The sequence below is a fragment of the Schistocerca serialis genome, chromosome 5, assembly GCF_023864345.2.
Source record: "Schistocerca serialis cubense isolate TAMUIC-IGC-003099 chromosome 5, iqSchSeri2.2, whole genome shotgun sequence".
NCBI lineage: Eukaryota > Metazoa > Arthropoda > Insecta > Orthoptera > Acrididae > Schistocerca > Schistocerca serialis.
This window is the reverse complement of record NC_064642.1, coordinates 641,526,526-641,545,106: the sequence shown is the minus strand read 5'-3', so window position 1 is coordinate 641,545,106 and position 18,581 is coordinate 641,526,526. Positions and strand designations below refer to the sequence as shown.

At 43.5% G+C, this 18,581-nt stretch overlaps 1 non-coding gene across 1 annotated transcript; it reads right to left on the bottom strand.

Moving 5' to 3' along the window:
* Window positions 1–12,476: 12,476 nt before the first annotated feature.
* Trnal-caa (transfer RNA leucine (anticodon CAA)) lies at window positions 12,477–12,551 on the bottom strand. The gene has a single exon. It is a non-coding gene; the product is annotated as a tRNA-Leu (tRNA).
* Between the last annotated feature and the right edge of the window lie 6,030 nt (window positions 12,552–18,581).

The following is an 18,581-nucleotide window of genomic DNA, read 5'->3' as shown; positions in this document are numbered from 1 at the left end:
ATTTCCCGATGTTGTTTTCTTAAACTTATGATTTCAAGTAGTTATTTTTAATTTCGTGGTAACATGATCTCTGATTAGTTTGTAGATTTTGTTTCCCTACTCATCTCTTGTTCTTAAGGATAATTACAATAAAATTTTCTGTGCATTGTTTGCGTTTCAAATCGATCTGTTAATATAGAATTTCTTGAGGGTAACTTTGTCTGCGTGAAGATATTTCCATTTCGGGGATTTCCAAGGGGCTTATAGTTCTGTGTCATGAATAGCAGCGAGTGAAAGCGTTGCATTTTGGAGTGACGATGTTGGCACATGGCGAAACCTGATTCCTCAATTATGTTGCTTCCAAACGAAAATAGCCGGAACTGTGTAGATTGTCGTGGACTCAACTGCAAGTGAGAATTTGTATGATAGTTCATTAGGTTTGACAGTTCCAAGTTGTAAGTAGGCTGTTTAGGTTTTATGTTGGGACGCCACGTAGCGCTCTGTATGAAAATCATTGGCTGTGCTGTGTGCAGTCTGTGGTTGGTTTGCGTTGTTGGAATATTCGCTATTGTAATGTTGGGCAGTTGGATGTGAACAGCGCATAGCGTTGCGCAGTTTGAGGTGAGCCGCCAGGAGTGGTGCATGTGGGGAGAGAGATGGCAGAATTTTGAGTGCGGACGACCTGGTCGTGTGTCCATCAGAAAGAGTAAATTTGTAATACTATATATCATGAACTGATATACATATGATGACTGAGTACGATCAGTTCTGGTCAGCTGTCTGAAAATCAAATAACGTAAGAGGTTTATCAGCACAGTAATTCATTCATTTTTCTAAGGGGATGTTTGAAAGTTATCCATCTAGAAGAGCATCATTTCAGTTTCACCTGATACTTTCCCGAAATTTCTGACTGCCATAGCAAGAATGTATCCATGTTATTGGAAAAAAAGAATTGCTACCGGCAGTTTATATATCACAAGGAATAGTGCATGAAAAAGCCATGGCTGGTGAGTAATGTAAGTAAAGTTGTACTTTCATTTGTAGTTAACTGTAACTTATTAAACGTTCACCTTTTGACGATGCTCTAGTGACCATTGTAAACAGCATCCATAACCCGTGCCACCACTCGTGTAGTTGACATAAGAGTTGCACGTTCGATATATGTTAGGGGCCCGCGCGTTCGATAGGCGTTCATCTTTGGAACCTCGATTTCTTCGAGAATACTCATTAGTGACGCTTTTTGTGCAGTATCTAAAACCTCGACAGCCCGTTCTATATTGTGGACTGTATATCGTTCTGTTTTCAAGTGGTGGAAGAAAGTTTATAGGTTCTGTTGCTCTCTCTCGTGTATTCTCGGTATCGAATATTGAAATTCCATCCAGGTTGACCTATATACAATTTATCACATACCTTACGTTGAATAGTATATGCGAGTATGTGCGGGTTTGAATAATATGTTTGGTTTTGTTTGTCCGGAGTGTAGTACAATTGAAGATTGTGTCGTATCTGGTATGAGAATTTTGTGTTAGTGTGTTTTAGTTCAGATGTCGTTCCTAGATATTTCTGTTTTGTTGATCATTCACTTGTCAGCTTTATTTCATTACACATGGTGGACTGTATAGATTTAGTGCGATTATAGTAAACGTATGACAATTTTAAGGTCAAAATCGTTTCGTTCTGCAATTTTGGATGACAGGAATGCGCGTTAATAATGTTGTCCGTTGTTGTCGATTTCCGACAAATCTCCAATTTGTATGCGTAACTGACGTTTTTATGGTCAAATCCAGGTATTATTTTCTAATTACATTGTGAATTTCATTTTGGGATGTAGGTTGTTGAGGGCACCATGTACTTAGTTGGATGTCTTCATTATTTCCATCTATTAAAATTAGCGTGTCATCAACACTTTTATAATAGTACGATTTTGGAGATTATTGTGTTTGTGGCGTGAAAGATTTTCTCTTCTACATTAGTTAAGAAAATGCCTGCTATTAAGCCTTTGTAGCTGCACCCCATGGCTACAACATCTGCTTAAGTGTAAAATTTACCATTAAACTGAAAGTAGTTTTGTTTCAGTATTACGTTTAATAGCTGAATGATCTCATTGACGCCTGTTATGCTGGTTTTTCTGGACCATAGTAAAATGTATTCTATTTTGTGAAATGTTTCGTCACTTGGAATGTTTGCATAGATACTGGCGATATAAAAGAAGACAAATTTGCCGTTTTTTGGGTTTTTGATGTCTTTTATTTTTGTGCTAGTAATGTAGAATTTCTTGTTGTCTGTTGTTTATTGAAAGTATATTGTTTCCTTAGAATGTTGGTCAGTTTTTTGTTAAACAAATATGCGGCACTATTTGTACTGTCGATGACTTGACAAATGGGGCAGATATTTTATGAATTTTCGGATGTCCACGTGATTTAGGTGTCCTCTTTTTCCGTATTCGGATAAAATAGCATTAAACAGGATTAGCATAAGAGCAACTAGAACAAGAAGTGTATAATTGTATAAAATACAGTTAGGTCTCGGACCATTGTTAAGTGATTTTCAGCAGTAGTACCAGTCTGTGGTGGGAGTTGAAGGGATCTTCGAAAGAGAGGAGGATGATTAGGTCACAGTCTTTCCAAACTGACGTCCATAACTTACGGCAAGGTGAGCCAGAAGGCTACCACAGCATCCCACTGCCTAAAGCTGGAAAGGTGCTGAGCTGACGTGACGAAATTCTTGCGTTCAGGCACTGGAGCACGCCAATAACTACACGTCTAGCCCTGCTGCTGCTGCTGCAGGGGTTGGTACATTGTCGACATAGCACAGTACGATGGTCAGGCTGCTGCAGTGTTACCTGGCGTACACCGTGTCTGTAGCCTGACACTTCACCGCTTCAGTGGTCTACATTGTCAAAAGTGAGATCCTGTCACAACAGGGCCGGGATGGGTTGCCGCAAATACTTCTCACTCCGGCCGTGCGGTATGTGTCATCGACAGCAGACTATCCTGAGATCACCACTGGTCAACCCACTGAGGGTCATCCAGCTCAACTAATGCTTTCCATCTGTGGGCCTATTGCTGGTTGACTTCGCTGATTCCAGGGCACCATCCAGCAGTTCTTCGTTCACCAACCTTGCGTGACAGCGCCTCGTTCCTGATCCGCTATCACTGGCTTCTGGCATTCTCTGCTTCCGCACGTTAGGCTGTTGGCGCGTTGCTGGCGCTGCTTAAGCCACATGGCTGCTGACGCAAGCGACTCTGGCTGCTGGTGTAGTGTGCAGCTGGCATGCAACCATTGTTTTTCTGACACGGCCTCAGGTGTCTGAAGACATCACACGCCCTGGAGATGTCGCCTTCAACTGCTGTATGTATTTTAGTACACAAACTTGTTATTATCACGGCCAGTATGATTCCTCGATGGCTGAGGAGAAGATCCAGCGTATCTGCTGTTCTGTGTTCCATCTTGCATCAAAATCATGGCCCTTAGCGAGGTCAACAACAATAGGGACTTTTCTGATCGCGCCTAAATTCAGTGTCTCTACTATTACTTGGAACTGCTTCCCTTAACCGAACCCATCCCTGACTTCGTAGTCCTCGGAGATTTAAGGTCACGTGTGACCTTTGCCCGCCGCCTGCAGGGGATGTCCTAGCATTCTCCAAGGATGAATTACTTTCCATACTTGATTTTGGGTGACATGTTTTACAGCCCTTCCTGACGTCAAACCTAGTTCATCACTCAGGAAACAGAAGCAGAGAAGTGAATTCCCACTGCTTTGGCCAAGTGTAAATCACGCCACCCTCATCATGGAGTCATGTGGCCTATGTAGTCGCTCCTCTGGAGTATAGACACTACAAGTTTGCTCATCCGCTGGCGACACCATATCGAAATCAACCGTCTCCACCACAGATGCCACTGAAGTCTTCACCATAACCCTTGCTTCAGCCGACGAAGTAAATATTCCATAATTCGAAACCAGAACAGCTGTCAGCATGAGCCGGCCGGAGTGACCGAGCGGTTCTAGGCGCATCAGTCTGGAACCGCGCGGCCGCTACGGTCGCAGGTTCGAATCCTGCCTCGGGCATGGATGTTTGTGATGTCCTTAGGTTAGTTAGGCTTAAGTAGTTCTAAGTTCTAGGGGACTGATGACCTCAGCAGTTAAGCCCCATAGTGCTCAGAGACATTTGAACCATTTGTTAGCATGAGTGGCATAAAAGTAGATATCTTAGGTGTTGTGAAACAACTCAAATCACTTAAGTAAAGCAAGTCTTCTGGTCCAGATAGCATACCAATCAGGTTTCTTTCAGAGTATGCAGACACAATAGCGCCTCTCTTAGCAATCATATACAACCGCTCACTTAACGAAAAGTTTGTTCCTAAAGACTGGAAAGTAGCACAGGTCACACCAATATTCAAGAAAGGAAATAGGAGTAACCCAATGAATTACAGACCCAGATCGCTAATCACAATTTGCAGTAGGATTTTGGAGCATATACTGTACTCGGACATTATGAATCACCTCAAAGAAAATGACTTATTGATACACAACCAACACAGTTTCAGAAAATATCGTTCTTGTGGAACACAGCTCTTTATTGCCATGAAGTAATGAGTGCTGTCGACAAGGGATCTCAGATCGATTCCATATTCCTAGATTTCCAGTAGACTTTTGATACCGTTCCTCCCAAGCGACTATTAATCAAATTGCGTGCATTTGGAGTATCGTCTCAGTTGTGTGACTGGATTCGTGATTTCCTCTCAGGGAGGTCACTGTTCGTAGTGATAGATGGTAAATCATCGAGTAGAACAGAAGTGATATCTGGCGTTCTGCAAGGTAGTGTCATAGGCTCTCTGCTGTTCCTGATTTACATGAATGAACTAGGTGATAATCTGAGCAGCCCTCTTAGATTGTTTGCAGACGACGCTGTAATTTACCGTCTAGTAAAATCATCAGATGATCAATTCCAATTAAAAAATGATCTAGAGAGAATTTCTGCATGGTGCGAAAAGTGGCAATTGGCACTAAACAAAGAAAAGTGCGAGGTCATCCACACGGGCACTAAAAGAAATCGGGTAAATTTTGGGTGTACGATAAATCGCTCAAATTTAAGTTCTGTCAATACGACTAAATACCTAGGAATTACAATTACGAGCAACTTAAATTGGAAAGAACACATAGATAATATTGTGGGGAAGGCGAAACAAAGACTGCGCTTTGTTGGAAGAACACTTAGAAGATGCGACAAAGCCACTAGAGAGACTGCCTACATTACACTAGCCCGTCCTCTGCTGGAATATTGCTGCGCGATGTAGGATCCTTACCGGGTAGGACTGACGGAGGACATCGAAAAAGTGCAAAAAGGGCGACTCGTTTAGTACTATCCCTCAATCGTGGTGAGAATGTCACTGATATGATACACGAGTTGGGGTGGCAGTCACTGAAACAAAGGCGGTTTTTATGAAATTTTAATCACCAACTTTCTATTCCGAATGCGAAAATATTTTGTTGACACCCACCTACATAGGGATAAATGATCATCATAATAAAATAAGAGAAATCAGAGATCGAACGGAAAGATTTAGGTGTTCCTTTTTCCCACGCGCCATTCGAGAGTGGAATGGTAGAGAAGTAATACGAAAATGGTTCGATGAACCCTCTGCCAGGCGCTTAAGTGTGAATTGCAGAATAACCACGTAGATGTAGATGTAGATCCAAGGGGCTACATGAAGGGGTGCTACCATCCAGACTGTAACAGACTGCCTTTCTAACAAGGTTCATACTCCTCCCACTCCTGCTTCCTAATTACTAACGAGCTGTTATAATTTCTTGCATTTTTATCCATTTCAAGGAGTAACCCAGTTAGTCGTGTGGATCGCGTGTGATAACTGGGTGTCTCCACTTTGTGCTGTCTTTCCGTTGTGTGCTTGGCTTGGGCCGCAGCGCCCTCTGCTGGCCCCTTGCACAGCTGGGAGGAATGGCTCCAGCTCACAAGCAGTTAGGGATGCACACCCATGAGCAGCAAACGTTTCCTTCTTCCGGACGGTGCTGGGTGTTGATTCTGCATCGGTTGGCAGCAGGGGCAATTACAGCCAGACAGAGGTCCTTGCAGAACTGAGTCGCTTGAACTGTACTACGGATGTCCTGTGTGACCTGACTGAATGTCTCCTGCGGCGTGGATAGTGTTTTCCGCTGGTGTGCTATTTTATTACCCCTGGATTTGCTGATGACTGATTCTGTCAAGTGGGTAAGAGCATACACGTTGGTTGTGTGATGCCCTTCTGATGTATTGTCTCGCAGTTTAAGCGTGTTTTCACCGTGATTTTTATCTTCAACATTTCTGTGGGCTGATTTGGTTCCTGAATGTAATGTGAACCCACGGTGTTGAGCACTGGTGGTGCGCTAGCTGTCCTTGTTGTGTGAACTGATTGTTTCTCTAGCCACCGCTGGTTGGTCTGGTTTTTGATTATCTGTCCCAATGTAATAGCTTGGACTCACGAATCAATTATACGAATGCATGGAGTCTGTTCATTCGGACATGTCCATGAGAACAGACACCATGCATTCATATAACAGGGATTGGTGGTTGCAATCTGTTCCAACCAGTGACAGTCTGGCCTCCCAGTTCAGGAGTTTTAGAGAATGAAGTAGCACCAATTCTTCTAAGGCAGGCAAGCCTTTTATCCTTGCACATTGAAGTTGCCGTGGATTCAAATTCTAAACTAACGGCTCGGAATCTTTTCAGAATTTTGCAATCTTGTCCATAATTAATAATATTTAATCTGTGGTCCTGAAAATTTCTTTGGTCCCACCAGTTGCTAGCTCCCTATTCAGGCAGGCCATCGTTAGGCTCAGGTTCCCGGGAAAAACTGATTTTATACCATTTACTCATGAATTAATATTACTGACTTAATAGTAATACCTCGAACAACCAGTGATTGATGCCATTTGATTCGTAATTTTACAAGAAATCCGAATCTGCCTTCGGAAATGTAAATTTAATTTAATTAGCGATTCTCTATCAGGATGCTGGACAGGGCTGACGTTGTGGCTTCTCCACGTCTCATGTATATCAGAAGGAAGCTTCTTGGCTACAGAGTGCTCGATGCCTCAAAAAATTCTAATAAACGTCAGATGATGATGGTTAAATTTTTTGCACCCACCGTTTCTTGTATATTGTTTGCAATAACAGATGGTGCCCCACAATGCAAACAACAGATTCATAAAAATTCAGCATGTTTTGCTTGGAAACAAACAATTTTACTCTTTGCTTATAAATACCTAATACATGTCCACTTTCCCAGTGGACACTTCTGATGAAAAGCTATCGAGTTTCCAGCCGGGTGGTGGCGTTAAGATACCGTCATGTTTAAGAAAGTGTTGTACTCATTATCTTCTAGCAAAGTCGGTATCTCCCATAGAAGCTCAACTAGCCTTTGACCGTCTCTTAGTATGGCTGAATGATGTACAAAAATGGCAGCTTTCGTTTATCTGGATAATTATATGTACGACTGTTTGTCTGTTATCTGTTACACACCAAACTGTCTGGTTAGAGTGAAAACTGGACGTTTGTCTAAAGCGTCGGGGTGCTGTGTACCTAACTCATCAGTGAAATGGTGGGTCGAAATGGAAGCTTTCTCATAGAGGTTTCCTGACTTCCTTGTCATGCATGTCAGGACTGATGGTTCGCCTAGAAGTTCGTTAATGAGTGTGCTGGGCATATAACGGTTTGCGTCTGCAATGATGCGTAGGATCCTGTTTTATAAATAGTGTGGTTTGTTCAGATGGAGGTCTGCTGCCATGTACCACGGTTCGCAGCCATAGAGCATCTTTGAAAGGATGGAGCAAAAGTTAAGTGTCTATCTGGCTGATCGTCAAGCCAGATTGCCGAGTTGCTCCAAGCGACAGTTCTACCATCATAGAAATCTGTCGGTCTAGGGGTTATTTTGAGTGTGAACATTACTGTTACGGTATTTTCTTGATTTATCTTTTATCTTCGAGGTGTTGCACGAAAATGTGATCTTGTCTAAAAGTTCTTGTAGCTTCCTGACAATGAATTAAGGTTGCTTCTGCACGTATAGACCGCTGCGTCATTGTTATACCACGCTATCTCACTACCTGTCAATTTTGGCATCTCATTGGTATATATGGAGTATAATATGAGGCCAAGAACGGATGCCTGCTGAACTCCGTCCACAGCATTTCAGATAGTAATTACATGCTTGTTGCGCCCGACAGAGTACTTGCTTCCTGTCAGAAACAAGTTAGTCATGCTGATCATGTGTTCTGGAATGTATAACTGGTATAGTTTATAAATTAGACCATCATGCTCTCTCGAAGTCATCCTGTGTCCGGCCATCCTGATGTAGATTTTCCATGATTTCCCTAAATCGCTCCAAGCAAATGCCTGGATGGTTCCTTCGAAAGGGCACGGCCGACTTCCTTCCCCGTCCTTTCCTAATCCGATGAGACCGATGACCTCGCTGTCTGGTCTCCTCCTCCAAAACAACCGAACTCTCTCGAAGTCGAGAAACACCGGCCCTGTACTGTTTCTTACCTCTCGCTCGGCTTTTGTGTTCCACCAGACGTAGGCATTGATGGATTGTGCTGCATTGTAGACCGTAGCCAAACTGCTCAGGAGTGATTGTGTTGCCGCCACGTAGAAATCTGGCGCTGTCACTTTGATTAAGGAAGTCCAGAATTTTCCATAGAAAGCACAAGAGTGAACTCTGGCGAAGCCTGCGGATGTCCCAATATTATAACAGTGGTTTGCCGCCTCCACTTGGCTGCGGGCTGATGGGTCCTGTACGACAGGTGACTAGAAAGGGGGACGGTGCTGTTGTAGGGGTGGCGAGCGGACCGAAGGCTGCCCTCGAATCTCTGTAGGGGCATTCCGGATGCGTATTACCTCCTGGACAGTGTTGGGTGTGCTCCCGTCGTATTGTCGCTAACGCCCCAATTAACGAGGTTGTCAAGCGACGTAGAAAGTCTCCTAGCCGAGCTTTAACACCTGGAAGAACTATTGGTAAAAATGTTTGTAGTGATGCAGAGATAGAACGACCGTCCAAGGGGAAAAAAGACGTAACAAACTGGAAAGAGGAGGAAGTAGACGAGTCGCTTTCCTTGTTTACTTTGGGCCGCTCTCAGCCAAAATTGCGAGGCTGCTTGGAAAATGCAACATCAGAACAGAGTGTCATGTAGGTGGCTGCCAATACATTTAGCAAACTCAGTGATGTATCTCGAAGCACCGCGAGGAACACATTAGGTGTGTATGACGGGAACACACGGACAAATCAGCAGTGGCAGATTATAGTATACGCAAAGATCACATTTTTGACTTTGAGATCACCATGTTACTGTGCCAGCAGCCGGTATTGGAACAGCATTAGTAAAGAATCTATAGAAACATGGATTCGCAGAACCTCGTCAGTAGCCGGCCGCGGTGGTCTAGCGGTTCTAGGCGCTCAGTCCGGAACCGCGCGACTGCTACGGTCGCAGGTTCGAATCCTGCCTCGGGCATGGATGTGTGTGATGTCCTTAGGTTAGTTAGGTTTAAGTAGTTCTAAGTTCTAGGGGACTGATGACCACAGATGTTAAGTCCCATAGTGCTCAGAGCCATTTGAACCTGCCGGGAGGGGCGTTCGATAAGTAATGCAACACTTTTTTTTTCCACTGAAACAAGGCTGCTTTTACTCATGATGCCAATACAACCTCTTGTTCCCCACGCTTTGGGCTACAAAACCCTATTTTTCACCATACTCTCCATTCAATGCGGCGGCCTTACGTCATCTTATTGGGAGGGCATGTGTGCCCGTGTGGTACCACTCTACTGGTCAACGTTGCAGCCAACGTCTTGCTGTATCAATAACCTCCCAATCATCCACGTACCGCTTCCCATAGAGCGCATCATTCATTGGGCCAAACAGATGGAAGTCCGAAGGTGCGATATCCGGGCTGTAGGGTGGATGAGGCAGAACAGTCCAGTGAAGCTTTGTGAGCTCTTCTCGGGGTGGAGACTTATGTGAGGCCAGTTGTGCAGCAAGAGCTTTCAATGTAATCCGCCGATCACCTCGAGTAAGAGTGTCCGCACGTTCCAGGAGTCACAGCTGTGTGTGGCCCGCCGGCACGATAGAGATCGGACAAGTTTGTCAGACCTCGCCCGACGATTCACGGTCCTTTTTATCACTGCCGGATCTCCATAACATTCTGCAAACTCCTATGAATATTTGCGATGCACTGTTTTCCACGAAAAGTAGCTCAATGACAGTTCTCTGCTTGAACCGCACCTCCATTGCACACGGCATTTTGAAGGCTACATGTGGAGCCGCCACCAATCGGCCCTAGGGACTGAAGCGAGAATATTCCAAGACGTCCCATAACAAATATCACATTTTTCAGCCGAAATTGATCGAGAAGAAATGTGTTGCTATTAATAACTTGAATACACGATGTTAATGTTCCACAATAACATTTATTTAATACTCGAACTGTCCGCTAGTAATGCAGGTCCGTAGTGTCCAACGGGCACAATAATTCGGCGATTAGACATGTCACCATCGTCAGGTGCGCTGACGAACTGAGCTCCTGAGGGCGGGCGGCCGTCTCAAATACCCCCCCCCCCCCCCCCTCTGCGAGGCGTTCTCTCCGCGGTTTGCGCCCGCGGCTGCGTGTCGGCGGTCGCTGAGACGCTGGTTTGCGGAAGGCCGGTATATACCAGATTCCGCATCAGTGTGGAAAGACTTATATTGGACACATAGTGCGCACCATCGAAGATCGTTGCCGAGAACATCAGAGGCACACTCGACTTAGGTACCCCAACAAGTCGATGGTCGCAGAGTACTATTTGTCCGAAAATCACGAAATGGACTACCAACATACCAGGGTCTTGGCATAGACATCTAAATACTGGGACAGCGTCGTTAGAGAGGCTATCGAAATTCGTACCAGCCACAGACTCATCAACCGAGATTGCGGCTCAGCAAGGCATGGGAACCAGCACTGAATCGAATTAAAACGACGCTCAGCAAAGAAAACGAACGGACGACCAAGGGGGACGAGGCAGTTACACCGACGCCACCACAGACGCTGACGCCAGCGTCTCAGCGACCGCCGATGTGTGGGTGTGGGCGCGGACCGCGGAGAGAACGCCTTACAAGGGCAGGGGATTTAAGATGGTTGTCCGCCCTCAGGAGCTCAGTTCGTTAGTGCACCTGACGATGGCGACATGTCTGATCGCCGAAATATTGTGCCTGTTGGACACTATGGACCGGCAGTACACCCGTGGACTGTTCGAGCAAGAAATACGCCGGGAGAAACTGAAGAATCACATTTATTTAATAATTAGTTATGAATCAGCTTTTGCCTTCTTAGGCCATCGTCGTATAACTTAATACTAGACAGACTGTCCTCACAACTTCGGCAAGAATTCATAGCTGTAGACGGCTTGCTGTACAAAGATAAATGCCATTTCGTGACTGTATTGATAGAAAACACGAGAATAATGTAACACCTAAAGAGACTCTGAACAAATAAATCTAATATAACAATATATTCAAATTTTAAACTGTATGAACGTCTACGGCCTTGTCGCAGTGAATATACCAGTTCCGGTGAGATCACCGAAGTTAAGCGCTGTCGGGAGCGGTCGGCACTTGGATGTATGACCATCCAGTCCGCCATGCGCTGTTCCCATTTTTCGGGGTTCACTCAGCCTCGTGATGCCAATTGAGGAGCTACTCGACCGAATAATACTGGCTTCGGTCAAGAATACCATCATAACGACCGGGAGAGCAGTGTGCTGACCCCACGCCCCTCCTATCCGCATCCTCCACTGAGGATGACACGGCGGTCGAGTGGTCCCTGTAGGCCACTCGTGGGCTGAAGACGAAGTGCTTTTTATGAATGTCTAGGCCAAAAATGTTGAACAAGTGAGTAATGGCACAGGCTACTATGTCATACGGAGTAACTGATGATTGTGAGAAACAGGCTGAAAAAGGGAGGAGTTGTGGGAGAAAGGAGTATGTGGGATGGGGATGTAGAACAGTTATAACGAGGTATTTACTAATGGTGAGAAAAATAGTGAGTGGCTGTTGCTTCTTTAATGAGAGTCTGAAGTGGAACTGTGTTCGTTCATCACTGGTGTTTCCAGAATGAGATTTGCACTCTGCAGCGGAGTGTGCGCTGATACGAAACTTCCTGGCAGATTAGAACTGTGTGCCCGACCGAGACTCGAACTCGGGACCTTTGCCTTTCGCGGGCAAGTGCTGTACCAACTGAGCTACCGAAGCACGACTCGCGCCCGGTACTCACAGCTTTACTTCTGCCAGTACCTCGTCTCCTACCTTCCAAACTTTACAGAAGCTCTCCTGCGAACCATACAGAACTAGCACTCCTGAAAGAAAGGATATAGCGGAGACATGGCTTAGCCACAGCCTGGGGGATGTTTCCAGAATGAGATTTTCACTCTGCAGCGGAGTGTGCGCTGATATGAAACTTCCTGGCAGATTAAAATTGTGTGCCCGACCGAGACTCGAACTCGGGACCTTTGCCTTTTGCGGGCAAGTGCTCTACCAACTGAGCTACCGAAGCACGACTCACTGCTTTACTTCTGCCAGTACCTCGTCTCCTACCTTCCAAACCTTACAGAAGCTCTCCTTTCTTTCAGGAGTGCTAGTTCTGCATGGTTTGCAGGAGAGCTTCTGTAAAGTTTGGAAGGTAGGAGACGAGGTACTGGCAGAAGTAAAGCTGTGAGTACCGGGCGTGAGTCGTGCTTCGGTAGCTCAGTTGGTACAGCACTTGCCCGCGAAAGGCAAAGGTCCCGAGTTCGAGTCTCGGCCGGGCACACAGTTTTAATCTGCCAGGAAGTTTCATCACTGGTGTTTGTTGATGGCCAGAATTTGAAGCTGGTTTTCTGCCTCGGGTTCCTTTATGGAGAACATCACATTTCACGTCATATGAATGACATTCATTCGGAACTCTATACACTAGGAATACTGTTGCCCACCTTCGGTTTAACAGCAAAGATAAGAGTCAGCCCTTAGAACAGAGTGGAATTTACAAAATTTACTGAAATCTGTGCGACAAATTATATGTAGGTCAGTTAGATAGGGCTATAACTACTGAGCATGAAAGGTGTTGGAGACTGAAAAGAAAGTACGATACAACAGGCACTGCGACGACAACGGCCATTACGAAATACAGGAAATGAGAAAGTACGATACAAAAGGCACTGCGACGACAACGGCCGTTACGAAATACAGGAAATGTATTCGCACTTGCGAATATGGACAGCCATCAACTGTATGATGGAATGACGACACTGCCGGACCAGGATTCGTACCCAGATTTTCCCGCTTATCACGAAGGGTCGCCTTACCATTAGGCCATTCGAGCATGACGTATGGGAGATTGTACCTGAGTCGTCCTCGGATAGCCTAATGGCAAGGCGGCCGCTCGCGATATGAGGGAAATTCGGATTCGAGTCCCGGACCGGCACAGACCTCCATTGTCTTCATTCCATTATACAGCTGACGGTTGTCCATATTCGTAATTGCGAATACATTTCATGTATGAAACGAAGGATTCCACCTTTAGTAAATATGCCCTGAATGAATGTCATTCATGTGCTGTTTTCCACAAAGGAACTAAGGGCAGAAAGCTAATATTATTTGAAATTCTGGCCATTAATAAACAGCAAACCAGCAAACAAAGAATTTTGACAAGGTCCTTAACCAACAGAAGCAGTTCCGCCCTTATTAATGCAGCAGTAGGTAGTTATTATTTCTCTCATGTTTAGAAAATAAACTTCCACGCCCACATTCCATACACTTTCTACCCTCTTCCCCAGCCCCACCTCCCTCTTTTTTCGGCCTGTTCGTCATATTCACCACGTAGACCACATGACATATCCGACGTGAGGAACTTGCTTATTAATAATAGTGATGCTGTAACTGTTGGTTGGAAATATTTACTGACAAAATGCAATCTAACGCTAGATTGCGTGCTTACGGCTATCCTGTGTGGCCGTTTTTTAGTACGACTTTAAAAGAGAGAGAGATTTATAATTGATCACCGATGCGTCGCTTCTCGATTTTGTTCAGGAGACGTACGGATTGATTACGCGAATAATTGATCTTTTGACCCGGATTGCCTTCACGTAATCAGAATCTTCGATGAAAATACCGAAGGGACCTATTTGAGTATAAAAATGAAAATGAAAGCAAATTACTGGAATTTCATAAGAGAAAGATTAACAGATCGGAAGTTGAACACATTAGTGGTCTCCCAAATACAATCGAGACACCGCGATAAAGAGCGAACCTGTAACAAAGCTCATATACAATTTGAACGTCATTTTCGGTTAGTGAAAGAAAAGAATAAGAAAAAAATTACTGCATCGTAAAATATTAATATATTTTGAACAAATTGCCTTTAAACTTCTACACGTTGACAAATACACAATAAATGCATGACTTACATCTGATATCTCTTTTGTAAATCGCACAGTCCAATAATCACTGCTTTGTCAGTCCGTTCCTTCTTAAAATTTAATGTCCTTGCGTGTGCGAAATACATTGTATCCACACCCGAGTTACCGAATTGTTTGTTCGTCGTTTCACATAGTTTTTAGACAAAATAAAAATACAACTTGTAGCAATGCTATGTAGTACGTCTTAACATGTCGGCGACCAAAAGTACAAGGCATAATGAAGTCTTTAGAATATTTCTTAACAAAAGATAGATTGTTCTTTCTTCTGTTTCGCAGCTTCTTGCTATCAAGCGCTGCGACATTGATTTTAAATATCTGCGCCCAGCGGGTCAGAGCATTTATTTAGAGTATTTAAACGCTGGACGCGCGTTTTGGTATAGGCGCACATTAAAAAAAAAATTCATCTCTTTACTCTCGCGCTGTGATGCTTAGCATCTTTAAAAACTACAGCTCGTTGGCTGTCCTTTTCTTTAATGACAAATATCTCACATGCAAATTAGCTGAAATCCAATAATATTACACATAGTAGCCTGTGCCATTACTTACTTGTTCAACGTCTTTGGCTTGGACAATCATATAGTTTTAATACTTGAATACACTGTAATATAAGATTGATTTGTTCAGAGTCTCTTTAGGTATTACGTTATCCCTGTGTTTTCTGTCGATACAGTCATGAAATGTTACATATCTTTATACAGCAGTCTGCGTACCGCTATGAATTCTCGCCGAAGTTGTGTGGGCTATCTGTTCAACATGAAGTTATCTGACGATGGCCCAAGAAGCCGAAAGCCGGTTCATAACGAATATTAAACAAATTTGATTGAGGAACATTAATACTGCGTCTTCAAGTTAGTAAATTGTCTATGTTCTCTCAAGGACAGACGGAATATTCTGTAAAAATGTGTTGCATTACTTATTCAACGCCTCTCGCAGTTTAGGAATCCTGCGAAAGTGGGATAACTGTCATATACTTTGAGATGCGTGAAAAACTAGTCTTTGCTTAAAACGGAGAGCGAATTACGACTACCTAGATGTTTGAAGCTGTTTTATGCGTGGGAGTTCCAGTCTTTAAGGAAGTGGGGTTTTGCCCTAAACAGTCACCGGAAATCTAATCCGACCTAGTTTCTCGTTTACGCTAGTGTTACAATCAACTGGCATGCTGAAAATCCGAGATCTAAATGTACACCACCGCTGAAAATGAAATCCGATGTAAATTGTTCTGCACTACATTACAGAACTACTGAACATGTGAGAAGGTTTTCAGGATTGGGGTACCCCGATTTCCGCGTATTCGCGAGTCGCTATTGGATACGTGATAAACGCGTGGTGTCGTAACAGAATCAAATTCAAACAAATTAGGGCGCATATTGTTAGCGGCCGTAACAATGAACGAGGGGGCTCCACGAGGAGAGCTCGCGGCAGCGCATCATATTTCTTTCCGCTTTCAGCAAATTGAATGTGGTGCGTGGTCGCCATATTTAAACGCCACAAACAGCGGTGTGCGCTTTTATTCTGCTAACGGCCCGCTCATACGAGTATCCTTTGTTCGGCTGGCCTTTATACACTGCCCACCCGGCCATAAATAAAACAACGGCCACTCGTGTTCCGTTTGCAATTTTTCTTAACTTCACAAGCCACTTCTCTTTGTGAACTACTCGTTGTGAGCGTACTACGTATTCAGCGTAGGCGTGGATAAAAACTTCCTCGCGCTTGTCCGGCGGGGTGGTGGTGAAAAAAAATTACAATATGCAGTTAGCGGCAAAGTACCTCTACGTGTGTGGACCAGTTTACTTCAATCACGCAACGTGAAACACGCTTTTTTAATCGCCGTTGCAAGTGGTGCATTTATAAAGGCAATTGACATGCTGTGTAACAGTAATCTGCATTCAAGGGGGAGGGACAAGGGACTGGCGATCACGAAACCCTTCGTCTCACAAAGTAATGAATGGTAAACTCGACACAGTTCAAAACGAAGTACTAATCGCCACACGTCTCTCTGATGACACAGACTGGGTGGTTCAGATAAGGCTTTTTTCCTTGTAACGTAAATTGAAAGAAAAATTTATTCGGACAGGTAAATGTATGAAACGTTATTCTCTCTGCAGAGTTATCAACATATTTTAGCTATTTTTCCAGGCAGTTACAGCAACGAGCTGAAATCTTTTTAAATGGAACATTTTTTGCGTATTTTGCAGCTAACGTATTTAAACCAACTGTATAAAAATCATATCAACTCACATTTTTATTAATTTTTGCTAGGAAGCTAGCAACGTTCAAAGCTTCAGCGGTGGGTGAAACATGCTGTAATGTCTGGTTGTGTTTAAATGGACATTCTGGTGGTGGATCGTTCATTTCACTGTGTTTCAAACGAGTGTCCATTTTCTGAAGGCACAATTCAGAGCACCTTCTAAATAATCAGCGGTAGAGATGAAAGGTTGCTGGTTACATGGAGCACCAATCCTGTTTGTGCTCGTGCCATTTTGCACCCAAAAAAAGAATTTCGTTAGCCTGTAGTTGATGAGATATATAATTCCAAATATCAGCTTCTTCAGAAATAGCTGACAAGCAGAGTGATGATCCTGTAGAATGTTTAAAATTTATCTTGTTTCCCTTTTATGGTAATGACTTGTAGAAGCTCAGTGGATGATTCCACAAACTACTTTCAAGATCACTAACGCACTAGATCAGTTACTTGTATGTAATATTAAAACTAAGAAAAACAAGTTTGAAACTGCGGGTATGTATAAAATCCAGTTTATTGTCTGTGAAGCTTGTTACATCGTGCAAACAGGAAGAAACGTCAAAGATGAAATAACATAACGGAAATATGGAGATAAAACGCAGTTGATAAAACCACCTTTGGTTTGCGCCGAACAATAGAGGGACTATTAATATTGAAAATAATCTTATGAATTTGCATTAAATGTAGAAAGGTAAACATATGGAAGTGTATAATATTGTGCATCGTAATAAGAATAAAATTCTTAATGGGTAGAGGAACATGTGAAATCATAGTTTTCCTTGATACTCATCAATCCAACACACATGTCGAAATGTCAGTGAGTCTACCTCACTTACTTATCTTTTCTAATATTTCTTGGTTTGGAGGAGTCGATAAAACAAGTTATACGATTATTCTAATCACTGGGGTTCATTTCCAGATCAAAAGTGAGAAAATTAACAATTAAGTCAAATGATGTTAAAATACTCTCATTGACAATTAACATTCATACACAAAAATGGCGTTGTGTGACAAATTTTAATAACATTTAATACTGGCAATCTGTGATAACTTCTTAATAAACACTTAATGAAGGCAAACTGTGGAATCGAAAATCTGACAAATCTATCACGACGGTGAGGTGAAAACAGAATAATTGTGCAAGTACTTTGTCATGAGATTGGTTAATGTAGAATAGAACTACACAAAATAATACTTGGAACTACTGAAGGTAACACGTCACATCTGTTGTCGATTCTGGAGGCAAACTGTTCAGGCAAGGCAAATCTTCAGAGTGAGGCTCTAAAATTGTAAAACTGTGAATTGACTTGAAATTCCCTACATCTCAGGCAGTAGCGACTTGGTCTCATCAAATGCAGCTGTCGGTGACTGAAATATTGTGACCTCAATCAGTGGCAGTGCCAGCAGAACTCCCCAGCGGCTAAGTGTTGAATGGTTCGAAATTTTCTAATTCCGACAAACACATTAGGTCAACTGATGGCCAAACCTGACAAAGATGGAGTGGTAGCTGCAGTGATCCAATACAACACTCTCAGAGATGAAGGCAATGAGATGAGTGACGAGTGATTTCTGAGTGAAAGCACCAGACAAGGAAACTCCACTTTCCCACGTTTTCTACTATGTGCTTAATTCGATTGCCTGGGCTCTGAATCTTCTGACAGCTCGGTTCCCCTTCTGCGGGCTGTGTTTTACTTGGCTGATCTCCGTCCTTACATTCATCTCGTTGTTCCTGTCACTCTCCTCGACCAGTGAGGCAGGTTTCCATCATCACTGTTGTGCTTCTCTGTCTCTTTGGGAAAATTTTAGATGAGCTATTGTCCATAAATTTTACATCCTTAAACAATGCTTTTTGTAAGAGCTACACATTCAGCAGTGTCTCAGTTTTCAAA